Source organism: Lycium barbarum, chromosome 8 (genome assembly GCF_019175385.1).
Source record: "Lycium barbarum isolate Lr01 chromosome 8, ASM1917538v2, whole genome shotgun sequence".
Lineage (NCBI taxonomy): Eukaryota > Viridiplantae > Streptophyta > Magnoliopsida > Solanales > Solanaceae > Lycium > Lycium barbarum.
This window is the reverse complement of record NC_083344.1, coordinates 51,844,008-51,860,442: the sequence shown is the minus strand read 5'-3', so window position 1 is coordinate 51,860,442 and position 16,435 is coordinate 51,844,008.

The window sequence follows — 16,435 nt, the reverse complement described above, 5'->3', positions numbered from 1 at the left end:
TCGAAGAAGTTAATTTGACGTTAGCGTAAATTCTTATATTTGCATGAATGATGTTGTGAATGTGTAGAATGAGAGTGAAGTCCATAAATGTGGAAGAAAGTAATGTATGGATCGCTAGTGTGATTGTTGAATTCATGTTGATAGTTTGGCCGGGTTTGAATTCCCGGATTGTGTTTGACGAGAATTTGACTAAATTGAATGTCGAGGATGGTATATTTACAGAGGAGGTGCTGCCGAAATTTCGGTAGCCAAGTATTACCTTAAGATTTCAACTCTAAGTATACTAATGAGAGTTTTGGGTGAAAATGACCAATTTGCAGATTTCGACGAGATTGCAACGTGAATTTGGAATAGCTAAAGGAGCGGAAAGAGGTATGTAAGGCTTCACCCTTCTTTCTATGGCATGTCTTAGTTGTAATAAGTTGGGTACGAGCCTCGGGGACAACTCAGTTCCCCGGAATCCGCACCTAAAGTTTTCCACTTTTTGTTCAATAGAATTGAACTAGAAAGTGTGCCAATTGTTGGAAAAACCTCCTACACCCTTAGAACTTATATAAATGGGACCCGATTACCCTAAGACCCTCACAAGTAACGCTATGACACGTAACATATGTAGATCGTATACGCTACTCCATCCGGCCCGAGGTGGGCCCGTTACTCTTGGATTTTCCTGTAGCCTTGGCTGGCTTACTTGAAGTGAATCCAAAGGGGACCTTTGATCCCGATCTCGTTACCAAATGACAAGTACTATGACTACTCTAACGAGAATGTTTCTGTGATGATAATGATCATGACAATGTTAGACAAGAGAATGTACCTATGATAAGTACGACCGGAACAATTCTACGACTAAGATTTTTAAGCTAAGGATTCAATGTGAATATGAAATTGATAAACTATTTTTGAATCGTATTTATATTCCCTAGCTCTAACTTTATTTTTTAAGACTCCAAAGCCTATGACTATCATCTATGATGCCCGCGATTTCATTCTACGGTTACTGTAATACTATTCTCCGTTGATAGTCTCGCCTTAAAATACTCGTCCCTTCAAGGTGAGACAAAGCGATCACAAGTACTCCATAATGTAATCGGAGGTTACCGACTTTATGTTACTCCGATGGGCGTAACTTTCCTTGGACTCCCGTGCATGCTGGTTATATGATACAGGTATATGCGTATGGATATGTATATGTATATAAGATAAGTAATTGTATATAGGACATGTATATGTATAAGAGAGAAGTAAATGTACATGTACATGTACATGGGGAAAGGGGAAGGGCCACTGTTATATCACCACCTGATTCAGCTGGATTTCATCCTGGACGCAGGATGCCCGGACGCGAGATATGGGAGAGCCGTACGCGGCGTCTGTATATATATGATGTATGATATATATGATATGATGTGTTGGGACACCGTTGGGGAGGGGGGTTGGGAGAGCCGATGTATTCGGCGTTTGTAAATGTGAGTAAAAGATACCGTTTACTGAATTGTACTGTTTTCTGTATACGAGAATAAGGGACACCGTGATCTGAAAAAGGGGCAATGCTATTGTCACACCCTAACCTTATTAGGGTGTGATGGGCACTCGACCCCACATACAGAGCCGAGCGAACCCGCAGACCTTGATTACACACCTAATTTTTTTTTGTATTCTGAAAGTCAATTACAAATAAAATACACGTTGAGCTTTCAAAATTTTCTGCTTACTATTTCCAGAATTTAACAAATCTGTAATTATATAAAATTCACTATATAACACAAAATGACATATCAGCTGATGGAGCCGCTTACAGACTGACTATCATTACCCACGACGCTGTCTGCAAAGTCTCTATTACTGATCAGACATCACGGCATACATACTCTGACTCGGCAGCACTCCTGGAGGAAATGGAGTCCGCCAATCCACTGGATCATCTTCAGCTAATCTCGTCTATCCATCTGTGGGTACCTGCGCGGCATGAAACGCAGCCCCCGAAGAAGAGGGGGTCAGTACGGAATATGTACTGAGTATGTAAGGCATGAGTACAGAAACGAAACCATGACTGAGACAGATAGAACAACATACAAATAGCTTATCCAGAATACCAAACACTTATTATTTTTCTTTTCCAGACACGAATCATACTTACTCATCTCGTATGCCAGACGGATTACAGAACGTACAAATTACTCAAATGATGTCATATAGCAAACGAAATATAGAATATACGAAAGGTCAGAATGCTTACTCTCCAACACAAGTCATGCATATCGGAGTCGGATATCATATCACACACGCGGTAATCCCCGGGGACATATACCACACCGGGACAAATACCATATCATACATACGGTAACCTCGGGGACAAATATGACGCAGAGGGACCGGTCACATCCTATCATATACATGGTAACCTTGGGGACAGATAACACGCCGAGGAACCGGTGAACAATGCCAAGGGATGCGCACGATAACATAGGAACGTGGTCGCCACTCCTACCTTTGGCGCCACAACACATCATATTTCAGAAAATTTGCTCCGATCTCCGTCACACATCATAACATAACCACGGTACCCGGGGGCGGACAGATAACACAGCACCCCGAACCCGGACACATCATACTTCATAATATATCCTCGGTAACCGGGGACGGACATATAACACAGTACCCCGGAACCGGACACATCATACTTCGGAATTCATATATGGAACTCGGCCCTCAACAGAGGACTCGGCGAACCATCCGCACGATACTTACCGGCCCGGGACTCGGTGAAGGAAATCATAACATATGCACGAGCAGAATAGTGAGAAACCGAATGCACATAATTCAGACTCAATAAATTAATCACGTTTATGCATTCGATTACTAATCCAAGACCATTCAAACAATATTCACGAATGCTTTAAACAATTGACACAATTTTTCAAACAACCCAACAATGCACCATGGAACCCGAAATCTTCCAACTTCCATAGGAACCATCACAACACATTTCTTTTTTCAACCTTCACAAACTACACCAACAAACCACACTTTAATAACATTATTATCATGATTACAAGAAACTATATTTGATTCAAATTGGCTTCCAAAAACAGCCCGCAACAATTACGACACCATCTTAGATCATTAAGCTCTCATTTACATCACATAATCCACAACACAACAACCCAAACATACTAAATAAAATTAGTTCATTCTTTGACATGCAAAACAGTCCATTTTCGGCCAGCCCTTCAACACACACATTCCATAATTTTCATCCATTTTTTGCACATCACAACAACACATAATCATGCTAAATACACTTAATTCATCATTTCTACACACCACACACACACACGGCTACACACACTAATCTCAACTCCAACTTGAATCATCAAGTTCTCATTTTCATCATAGGATACTTATCAACAACAATCAAATTACCATATAAAAATTATTCCATTTTTTTCCTACACAACATGTACACACACGGCCAAGCTTCCAACATACTTGTTTTCATGCTTCTCTTCCATTTCCACATACCACAACATACACAAACAATTTATAACATATAAAAGAGGATTAATTCTTACCTTTTCCTCCCAACTTCTTTACTCAACCAAAGTGCGGAAAACAATGAAACAGATGGCCTATCTTCCGAAACAATTACACCACGTTGTAGAGGGCCCTTGAATTAGTAGGAATACCACAAGAAAATAATTTTTGGGGCAAGATTTCATGGAGCCAATTTTCCATGGCTAGGGCCGAATATGGCCCCTTTTTTTCCCTTCATCTTTCTTGTTTTATTTCTTGAATCCTCTAGAGACAAATTGTTATATCCCGCATTTTGTGCAATCGGATAATTCAAGGCAATCGCGGGAAGACAACAAGCAAGGCCACCCTTTATGTGGTATGGTACACGAGTTGATTATGAAAGATTTAGAAGTAAAGATAATGAGAATGGTTAAGAGCATAAAGGGGAATTCATGACATGACTCGTGGAAATATGGAGGAAGACGAAGGGCAAAATTGGAAGTCGGAAAAATTGTTTTCAAGAATTGCAAGAACTAGCCAAAATACAAAGTGGGCTTGACATTTTTTTTAAGGGAAAATCATAGGCCCAACCGGCCATATTGATGGGCTAGGCCCAAAATGGAATATATTGTGAAATAAATAAGGTGATAAAGTCATATTTATCACATAAGCTCTCTAGAAAATTCAAGAAGTGGAAGAACAAAAGAGAGAACAAACCCTTAGGGCCTTTCGGCCATAGTGGAAATTCCAAAGAAAAATTGATAAAAATCTTCCAAAAATCATTTCCTACTAAGCTAAAGGTTCTTAACAAGGTGGAGTTGTTGTTGGAGCAAGAACAACTCATAATTCTACAAGTTGCCAAAAGATAGGCAAGTGAGAAGTTGAAGAAGAAAGGTGAGTATTGATCTTGTTTTATGAGTTATGCATGGTTTATATGTGTAGTAGTATGTTAAAATTGATGAAACTCATGAAGGGGAGGAATATGAAGCATGGCCGTATATATATATGTATATATATGTGTGTAGAAAGTATGTTTTAATTATCTTGCCTAGTGTTGGTTGTTATGGTTGTGAATGAAATGTGGAAAATGGAAGTTGAATGATTTTGGAAAGATTGAAGTTGTGTGTAGTTGAAAATGGCCGTGTGTGTATGTTTGATGAATGGATAGTGAGCAAGTCTTAATTGGTATGTCGATCGTCGTGTTGTGGAAGCATAATGAACTTAGTAAAATATTAGTAATTGGAAGTTCGTTTCGGAAGGTTATGTGAATTGAATGTTATGTTCTTGCATGAATGAAATGTCATGATATTAGAATGATGTTTTGGAATGTATATATATGGTTGTTATTGGCTTTATAGATGTTGGAAAGTGTTGAAGAAAGTGGTAAATTGATATAATGTATCGTGAGATCGAATATGTGAATTGCTAGGATGATTGTTGATTATGTTAATAGTTTGGCCGGGTTTGAATTCCCGGATTGTGTGTGTCAAGAATTTGGCTATATTGAATGTTGGGAATGGTGTAATTTCAGAGGAAATGCTGCCGAAATTTCGGTAGCCAAGTGTTCCCGTAAGATTCTAACTCAAAGTATACTAATGGAAGTTTTGGTAAAAATGACCAATTCGCAGATTTTGACGAGATTGTGACGCGAATTTGGAGTAGCTAAAGGAGCGAAAAGAGGTATGTAAGGCTTCGCCCTTCTTTCTATGGCATGTCTTAGATATAATGAGTCGGGCACGAGCCTCGGGGACAACCCGGTTCCCCGGAATCCGTACCTAAAGTTTTCAACTTTTCGTTCAATTGAATTGAAGTAGAAAGTGTGCAAAATGATGAAAAGACCTACTAGACCCCTATAACTTGCCTAAGTGGGACCCGATTACCCTAAGACTCATACAAGTAACTCTATGACACGTAATATGGGTAAATTGTATACGCTACCTCGTTCGGCCCGAGGTGGGCCCGATACTCTCGGATTTTCCTATAGTCTTGGTTAACGTACTTGAAGTGAATCTAAAGGGGGCCTTTGATCCCGATTCCGTCACCAAGTAATAAGTGCTATGACTACCCCAACGGGAGTGCCCCTATGATGATAATGATAATGACAATGTCGGGCAAGAGAATGTAGCTATGATAAATACGACCGGAACGACCCTATGACTAAGCCAAGTACCTTATGTAAACATTAAATTGATAAACTAATTTTCTAAATCGTATTTATACCTTCTAGTTATAATCTTATTTTCTAAGATTCCAAAACCTATGACTGTCACCTAAAATGCCTGCGATTTCATTTTTGGTTACTGTAACACTATTCTCCGTTAATAATCTCACTTTAAAATACTTGTTCCTTCTAGGTGAGACAAAGCTATCACTAGCATTTCGTACCGTAATCGGAGGTTACCGACCTTACGTCACTCCGATGGATACATGATTTTCCTTGGCTCTCTTGTGTGCTTATAGGATATATGTATATAAAGCGAGTAAACGTGTATGGATATGTATGTATATTAGATAAAGAAATTGTATATGAGACATGTATATGCATAAAAGAGGAGTAAGCGTATATGTATGTGTATATGGGGAAAAAGGGAAGGGCCACTGCTATATCACCACCTGATTCAGCTGGATTCCATCCTGGACGCGGGATGCCCGGACGCGGGATATGGGATGAGCCGTACGCGGCGTCTGTATATATATATAATGTGTGATACATGTGTGATGTAATATGTTGGGTTATCGTTGGGGAGGGGATTGGGGGAGCCGATTGTATTCGGCGTCTGTAAATGTAAGCAAAAGATACCGTTACTGAAACGTACTGTTTTATTTCTGTACACGAGAATAAGTAAGATGAAAATGTTGAGTCCTATGCCTATGAAAAGAAACGTTTCAAGGATGGAAAGGCAAGTCTACATGACAGCCGGCCCGAAAAGGGGCCTCCCTACTTACAGGTTACGTTCTTGCCTCGTTATACGCGCTATGACTCTGTGATATTATTATTGATCGTACTTTATGTTACTGCTTGAACTGTTTTCCATGCCTTACATACTCGGTACATTATTCGTACTGACGTCCCTTCTTGTGGACGCTGCGTTTCATGCCGCGCAGGTCAGCAGGTATACGGACCAGATTCCTAGTGCCCTATTAGCAGCATTCGACAGCGCTCCAGTTGTTCCGGAGCCTTATTTCACCGGTACCATTTTGTGTATGTATTTTCGGGCGCGACAGTACTCGGCCCTTTCTCTGTATAAATGTACTATGTCTAGAGGCTCGTAGACAGATATACACAGTCAGCTATGTACAGTTTAATGTATTTTATTCCGAATGGTCCGCGTTCTGGTGTAACGCGATATTAGAAAGTTTACTGCAAATGTTAATGTTTAGAAAAAAAAAAAAATATGGCACTGCTTATACAGGATAGCTAAGGGGTGCTCGGTACAAGTATCGGGTACTCGTCACGGCCCCTGGTCGGGTCGTGACACAAATAATGAATTGTCTTGTTTTTTTCAAGACTTATACATATATATATATAGTGGCATGTGAGGGGCACATGCCCCTCTCTAGATTTTTCCTTTTTTTCCATTTCTAGAATTTTCTTCTCTTTTCCTCTTCTTTTTATTTTCTAGATTTTTCTTCAAATTTCCAATACTTGTGAAATGACCATTTTGCCCCTAGCCTTTTCAAATATTTCCATGGGCCATTTTGCAAATTTTCCTTTTTCGCCCTCAACCTCTCACAATACTTCCATACTAATAATAGTCATAAACAATGTCTTCAACCACTCGTACATTGAAATAATTTTGAAAATGATCTCGCCCCTAACTTTCCACGACGGCTTTGGAATTTCCAAACGTTCAAAACACGGGCTATAACATCCTCCCCCCTTTAGAACATTCGTCCTCGAATGTTCAACTGACCTTATGGGGACTCGTAGCACTTCGGGAGGGGGTTTCTTTCATAGTTGCCCGTTTCTCCATGCCCATTCCACATAATCGAGCCTTTCCGTCCTCATATGGGTCCTTATTCTGTCTCATGGGTTTCCTAAGTGCTGGGCCAACTTGTCTTCCTTGGATCATCTCCTTTCTATTACTATTTTGTAACCATATCTCAACAAAAGCCATACCTTTAGATCTTTACCACAACTCCTCCTTAATCTTTCCTCTCGTATCTCTCGATACAAGCATACTTGTCTTTGACCTCATGTGTTGGTGCTCATTTCGCTCCTCATCCTTCCTTGTAAGCCCAATATGGCCTCCCCCCCCCCCCTTTAAGGGGGGTTCCTCATATATCACGATCTTCATGTACTCTTATCTTTTAGATATTCTTCACCCCTCGTCTCTCTTTCTAACTCTATACCTAACGTATCGAAACCTTCCCAGCTCAAGTTTCTCCCCCTTTACTTCCTACCTATGTCGTCGTTTTGCTCACCTTTTCATTCCCTTCCATCTCTGCTTATGAAAATTAATCCTCGAACCTCACACACTCCTCCTTTGTTCCATATTATCGTACTTTATTCTCGCCCCATGCCTGTATTTAAACCTTTATCTGATAATCTCATACCTCGCCGGAGATTTCCTCTCAGAGGGTTTCTTGTCTCTTACCCTTTTTTTTTTCGATATCTTCATTTCCTTACTCCTCATGTACTCACTCACTTCTTTTTCAAATACCGAACTGTTAAGACCTTTTTGTCCTTGACCCATAGTGAAAATAGCGTCTTACTTATAACATTTACATCATTTGTTTTCTCACTACTATTCAGGTTTCGGTGTCCCTTTACTCGATTGAGGTCTCCGTTACCGTAGCATAGGTTATTGGGACACACGTGTCCACTGATACGATCGTATATGGAATAACGTATGCATCCACACCTACACATATAGTTATTATCAATTAACCCACAAAATATTTCCAAACTTTATTCAAGCCTATCCTAATTCCCGAGCTGTGACACACTTTTTGCCTCTTCACCGAGCTGGTCTGCCTCGTTCTCTGCGTCTTCTTATGGTCTCCAACCACCTCATACACCATAGTCTCACTCAGGTTACTCTAGTTTTCCATTTGTTCCCTTAAATTTTAATTTTGCAAAATTTTCCCAATTACTTCCCAGGGGGGTCACCCATCCTGAAATTGCTCCCACCTGAGCACGCTTAACCTCGAATCTTTAGTGGAATCCGATGCCTTAATGTTGGTATTTTCGGGTCCACTTTCTTGCATGACCTTTACTACATGATTCGGGACTAATCGAGGTCTTACAGATCCCGGGACACTTTCGTGGTACGTCTTTTCTTCCATAATTACCATTTTACCCTTTTCGGTCCTCTGTGCTCACCTTTCGCTTCCGTGTATAACTACTTTTCATCCTAGGTTCCCAGGCCCATGGTGATCATAGATACACCTCCGTTGCAATTATTTTATGGCTGCCCCGATATCAGTCCGTTCGAACTCCTTATTCACCGCTTTTACATAGTAACCTGTGGCAAAATTAATTGTCAACTTTCTGAATCCCCCATCCGACCTTGTTTTTCTTATACCATCCTCCTGTACACTGCAAATACCAATAACACCTTGCGGAACACACAGCTACACCACATTCCGGCCATCCGGGACTGCCAATTTTAGGTAACGGATCAAATACACCAGTACTTACCCCTGTGACTTTCCATGTCACCACTCACCTTTTCCGTTGTACGTAAGGATTACATAAGAAATTTCATTTCCTATAGCCTAGCTCTATCGCACGATCTATGACAGAAGGAAGGTCAACAATCCCTAAATGCCCCGTAGCCTCCTGTTTATAAATGTGGCGCGCTTCACATCATAAACAGGACTCTACCGGACACGACTTTGCAGACAACCCCTAGGACAGACCTGCTGTGATACCACTTTGTCACACCCTAACCTTATTAGGGTGTGATGGGCACTAGACCCCACATACAGAGCCGAGCGAACCCGCAGACCTTGATTACACACCTAATTTTTTTTTGAATTCTGAAAGTCAATTTCAAATAAAATACATGTTGAGCTTTCAAAATTTTCTTCATACTATTTCCAGCATTTAACAAATCTGTAATTATATAAAATTCACTATATAACACAAAATGACATATCGGCTGATGGAGCCGCTTACAGACTGACTATCATTACCCACGACGTTGTCTGCAAAGTCTCTATTACTGATCAGACATCACTGCATACATACTCTGACTCGGCAGCACTCCTGGAGGAAATGGAGTCCGCCAATCCACTGGATCATCTTCAGCTAATCTCGTCTATCCATTTGTGGGTACCTGCGCGGCATGAAACGCAGCCCCCGAAGAAGAGGGGGTCAGTACGGAATATGTACTGAGTATGTAAGGCATGAGTACAGAAACGAAACCATGACTGAGACAGATAGAACAACATACAAATAGCTTATCCAGAATACCAAACACTTATTATTTTTCTTTTCCAGACACGAATCATACTTACTCATCTCGTATGCCAGACGGATTACAGAACGTACAAATTACTCAAATGATGTCATATAGCAAACGAAATACAGAATATACGAAAGGTCAGAATGCTTACTCTCCAACACAAGTCATGCATATCGGAGTCGGATATCATATCACATACGCGGTAATCCCCCGGGACATATACCACACCGGGACAAATACCATATCATACATACGGTAACCTCGGGGACAAATATCACGCCGAGGGACCGGTCACATCCTATCATATACATGGTAACCTCGGGGACAGATAACACGCCGAGGAACCGGTGAACAATGCCAAGGGATGCGCACGATAACATAGGAACGTGGTCGCCACTCCTACCTTTGGCGCCACAACACATCATATTTCAGAAAATTTGCTCCGATCTCCGTCACACATCATAACATAACCACGGTACCCGGGGGCGGACAGATAACACAGCACCCCGAACCCGGACACATCATACTTCATAATATATCCTCGGTAACCGGGGACGGACATATAACACAGTACCCCGGAACCGGACACATCATACTTCGGAATTCATAGATGGAACTCGGCCCTCAACAGAGGACTCGGCGAACCATCCGCACGATACTTACCGGCCCGGGACTCGGTGAAGGAAATCATAACATATGCACGAGCAGAATAGTGAGAAACCGAATGCACATAATTCAGACTCAATAAATTAATCAAACATATTCTCAGAATATCCATAACAGATTACTTATTACAGAATACTTATGTCAAATTACTTTTATCAGAATATTTCTATCAAAGTACTTATATCGCTTTTACTCAATCAGGATACATATTCCAAATTACTTGTAGCATAATATCTCATATCAGAACACTTATACCAAATACTCTCATCCGGATATTTATATCAGAATGTTCAGACCAACATACTTATGTCAGAATACGGATGTCAGATTTGCTTAAGTCAGGATTCACCTATCCAGGCTATTAGTTGCCTATATTAGGGAGAACATACAGATCACAAATAGACTCGGGATCATAGAATAGAATAACCCAAAGTATATATCAATGTCATACCCTACTTAGCTCTAGGACATGCCAAAAGAATGAAAGGGTAAGCCTTACATACCTGCGCCGCGACCAACTAGTTACGCTTGTGCCTCCAACTTGTTAATCTACATTCCAGAGGATTCATCCATTCATTAGATTCGTTGTCACATACTTGCCCTAATCTTTCAAACACATTCACTTATATTCTGTCGGAATTTCGGCAGCATCTCCCCTGTAAATGTACCAACCCCGAGAATATGGCTCGGCCCAATTCAACAACAACCCAACCAACAACCAAGCTATGGCATCAATAATCAATTCAAGAATACTTTCTAACATTAACCGCTCTTTTTACATAATCCGACAACGTCCACAATATTCCTACTAATATCAACGTTTATGCATTCGATTACTAACCCAAGACCATTCAAACAATATTCACGAATGCTTTAAACAATTGACACAATTTTTCAAACAACCCAACAATGCACCACGGAACCCGAAATCTTCCAACTTCCATAGGAACCATCACAACACATTTCTTTCTTCAAACTTCACAAACTACACCAACAAACCACACTTTAATAACATTATTATCATGATAACAAGAAACTACATTTGATTCAAATTGGCTTCCAAAAACAGCCCGCAACAATTACGACACCATCTTAGATCATTAAGCTCTCATTTACATCACATAATCCACAACACAACAACCCAAACATACTAAATAAAATTAGTTCATTCTTTGACATGCAAAACAGTCCATTTTCGGCCAGCCCTTCAACACACACATTCCATAATTTTCATCCATTTTTTGCACATCACAACAACACATAATCATGCTAAATACACTTAATTCATCATTTCTACACACCACACACACACACGGCTACACACACTAATCTCAACTCCAACTTGAATCATCAAGTTCTCATTTTCATCATAGGATACTTATCAACAACAATCAAATTACCATATAAAAATTATTCCATTTTTTTCCTACACAACATGTACACACACGGCCAAGCTTCCAACATGCATGTTTTCATGCTTCTCTTCCATTTCCACATACCACAACATACACAAACCATTTATAACATATAAAAGAGGATTAATTCTTACCTTTTCCTCCCAACTTCTTTACTCAACCAAAGTCCGGAAAACAATGAAACGGATGGCCTATCTTCCGAAACAATTACACCACGTTGTAGAGGGCCCTTGAATTAGTAGGAATACCACAAGAAAATAATTTTTGGGGAAAGATTTCATGGAGCCAATTTTCCATGGCTAGGGCCGAATATGGCCCCTTTTTTTTGCCTTCATCTTTCTTGTTTTGTTTCTTGAATCCTCTAGAGACAAATAATGAATTGTCTTGTTTTTTTCAAGACTTATACATATATATATATATATAGTGGCATGTGAGGGGCACATGCCCCTCTCTAGATTTTTCCTTTTTTTCCATTTCTAGAATTTTCTTCTCTTTTCCTCTTCTTTTTATTTTCTAGATTTTTCTTCAAATTTCCAATACTTGTGAAATGACCATTTTGCCCCTAGCCTTTTCCAATATTTCCATGGGCCATTTTGCAAATTTTCCTTTTTCGCCCTCAACCTCTCACAATACTTCCATACTAATAATAGTCATAAACAATGTCTTCAACCACTCGTACATTGAAATAATTTTGAAAATGATCTCGCCCCTAACTTTCCACGACGGCTTTGGAATTTCCAAACGTTCTAAACACGGGCTATAACAGCTATGACATGATACGCTATGCCAAGATATACTATGATATGAGATGCTACGACATGACGTGATACGACACGCTATGATAGAGCAGTTCATAATATGATAAAATATGACACGATATAAATCCTATTTTTTGTGTCTACGAGAAAGAAATGTCTCAAAGAGAAAAGGACAAGCCTACATGATAGCCGGCCTGAAACAGAGGCCTTCCCACGTACAGGTTACTTTCCTGCCCCGTTATATGTCCTATGACTCCATGATATTGTTAATCGTACTCTATGTTACTGTTTATATTATCTTTTATGCCTTACATACTCGGTACACTATTCGTACTGACGTCCCTTCTTGTGGACGCTGCGTTTCATGCCGCGCAGGTCAGCAGACAGGTGGGCGTGATCCTTAGAAGCTCTACCAGCCACACTTGACAGCGCTCCAGTTGTTTCGGAGCCTCACTCCAGCGGTACTATTTTGTGTATGTACATTCGGGCACGACAGTACTCGGCCCTTTCTATGTATAAGTGTACTATGTCTAGAGGCTCGTAGACAGATATGCACAGTTAGCTATGTACAGCTAGATGTGTTGTATTTTGAATTGTTCGCGTCCCGGTATAACGCGATAACGGAAAGCTTACTACTTATGTTTACGGTGACGCTGCTAATTTTAAGGTTCAAAAAAAAATATGGCTCTGTTCACACGGCTTGCTAAGAGGTAAAGGTAATACGATAGATAAGGAGTGCTCGGTACAAGTATCGGGTTCTCGTCACGGCCCTAGTCGGGTCGTGACATATCTCACCCTATATTAAGACGTCAAGAACTACGGTTAAGCTACGGAGAGATTCAAAACGTATTCTAACGTTAGTAACTCCTTTCTAGATGTTTAGATGACGTTTTTCTTATATTCAAACCAACTACATGCAACCAAGCCAACATCAATAATCATACGTTCAATACCAACCCGAGACTATTCAAACAAGGCTCGAGAACACTCCGGACAGCCCCGCACCATATTCCAAACAGCCCACATTCAAAGTATTCGAATACAATACGACTACTACTTATTCAAGTTATCTTTAATCATCCATAGTCTTAACATTTTCATTGAAACAATTTACAACAGCCCAACCAACATAAATACAATGTATATCCTTAACTATCATTAATCTTCCAAGTTCGACAACAATAACAACAACACATTCTTTTCTTCCAATTTTATGAACTATACCAACAATCCACACGTTACAATATTATTCATATAAATGCAAGAAACGATATTAACATCACATTAGCTTCTACAACAACCCACAAATAATTACAACTCCAACTTGGACCATTAAACCTTCATTCTCACCATACAATCCATAACAATAACAAAAATTCTAAGTAAAATCAATCCACCATTTTTTTTAAAACAGCCCACGGCTTGGACAGTTTTCCAACATCAACATACATAATTTTATGGATTCAATTTATATTCATATCAACACAACTTCACCTTTTATTTTCTAATTCTTTGCATTCTTTTACCATGTAATCTATGATAACAATAACCATAATGTTACTTAGAATCAATTTATCATACTTAATCAAAACAGCCCCATAACACGGCTCAACTTGTACTTCAACAACAACATTTACAATCTTTCATATTCAACATACTTTTATCAAATTAAGCAAGTTAAAGTCCACCTAAACGTGTAGAAAAAGAAGATCAAATTTTTACCTTAATACACTTTCCCTCTTAATCTTGCTAACTACTTGAATCTTCACAACACCTTGATCATCACATCACCATGAGCTTGAAATTTCCTTCTTTCAAATTTCAATTGTTCAACTACAATGAAGATGTAATGGATGAATTACTCACCCAACATACACTCCTATGCCTCTCCTAAGCTCTCTCTCTCGGCTTCATTTTTTTTTTCCATGGCCGAACCTCCCTTCAACTTGCTCCTCTCTTTTTTTTTTTTTTTTTTTTTGCAATGTTGAATATGATGACTATGAGTCATATTGCCAATTTTTATATGTATTGTTTAGGCCCTACACGTGCCCTTCTAAGGTGGCATGCATTTGATGACTTCATTTTTCTTTCTCTGAACTTGCTTTGCAAAATGTGAGATGAAATGTTCATCCACTCTTCATTTAACTATACATATATGGGTTCCAATTACCCTACACGTGCTTTTCCCCATGATGACCCACTAACTTAGCTTTGTTTCATTATTATATTTGTTTATCATAATTTTTAATTTTTTTTTTTTGAATAATGATCGGGTGGGGCCCACCAAACCTAATTAAGCTAATTAATTTTTAATTAATCACTAAATTGTTTTTAATAATCTAATCACAATTAATTAATTCGTAATCTCCAATAATAATATTTTTACACTAAATACAATTTATAAAAAAATTATGTTCTAATTGAAAATTAAAGGTTTCTACTTCGTGTCCGAAAATAATTCCGCCTTTAACTTGATTCGATTTTTCCGCAATTAATTTCATAGTGCGCATCCAATAATTTAGCTATAACCCGCACAAATTTAAATATATCAAGAATAGGAGAATTCTTACCTTATATGCCAAGAAATACTCTTCTTCAATCTTACTTTACTTCGAAGGAATCTCCAATTTGCCATCACCCGAACAAAACGGACATGGACATAGCCTCTACCCTACTCTTATCTCTGTACTACCGCGTAGAAATAATACCCTTCTTGAACTCCATATGTACAAAGAAGACGACTCGCTGGTTTTATTTATTTTCAGTCCGTAAGACCACAACTTTGCTCACTAATTTGATTAAGTAATTTCTTGTATTCAAGAAGGAACCATCAGATTACTATGCATGATAATAAATGATGACTAAGTTGGTGTCTCTTTGGCCAAGGCCCACGTGTGAAGGTCTCTTATGTGTTGTCACATTTAATTTATTAAAATGTCCATTTCCCATGCATCTACGTGACTATTTGTAGCATTAAGTCTTTATCTACTACTCACAATATTTAATTCCTTGGACTTCCCACTTTATTCCTTTTTATGAAAACTTGCTTACTTTCTTTAATTCCTTGGACTTCCCACTTTATTCCTTTTTATGAAAACTTGCTTACTTTCTCGTGCAATTTAATTCCTTGCTTCCAATTTATTTAAACAAAGACCACTTTTAATACCATACATAAAATATTATTTGCAACCATCGTTGTCACACTTTACCGTCTTAATTAATTTCGGGGCTTCATTCTTTTATACACCAAGTTCTTGACTTCCACGCTAGAATGTGACCAAATATTCCGAGCTCGAGTAAATTTGCCCATGCTGGATGGCTCAGTTTCCTAGTCCAAAAATACGGGATATTATAGCTTGGACCGTATTTTATTCAAATAAATTTTGAACCTCGACGAAATTTAATTTTCTTTGATTTGTTTATCTTCTAATATTTACAACCCATCTGTATCATCACTCTAACCACCTATAAGCTTGGGGAATAACCTCGTTTCAGTTGCTAATGTCATTTAACTCGCACGCTTTCCAACGTATGAAAACACAGGATGTAACATCCTTCCCCCCTTTTAGAACATTCGTCCTCGAATGTTAAACTTGCCCTGTATAAATATACTGGTTATGGTGATCTTATGACGAATCAATTACTCTTCTGTCATATTGTACCTTTT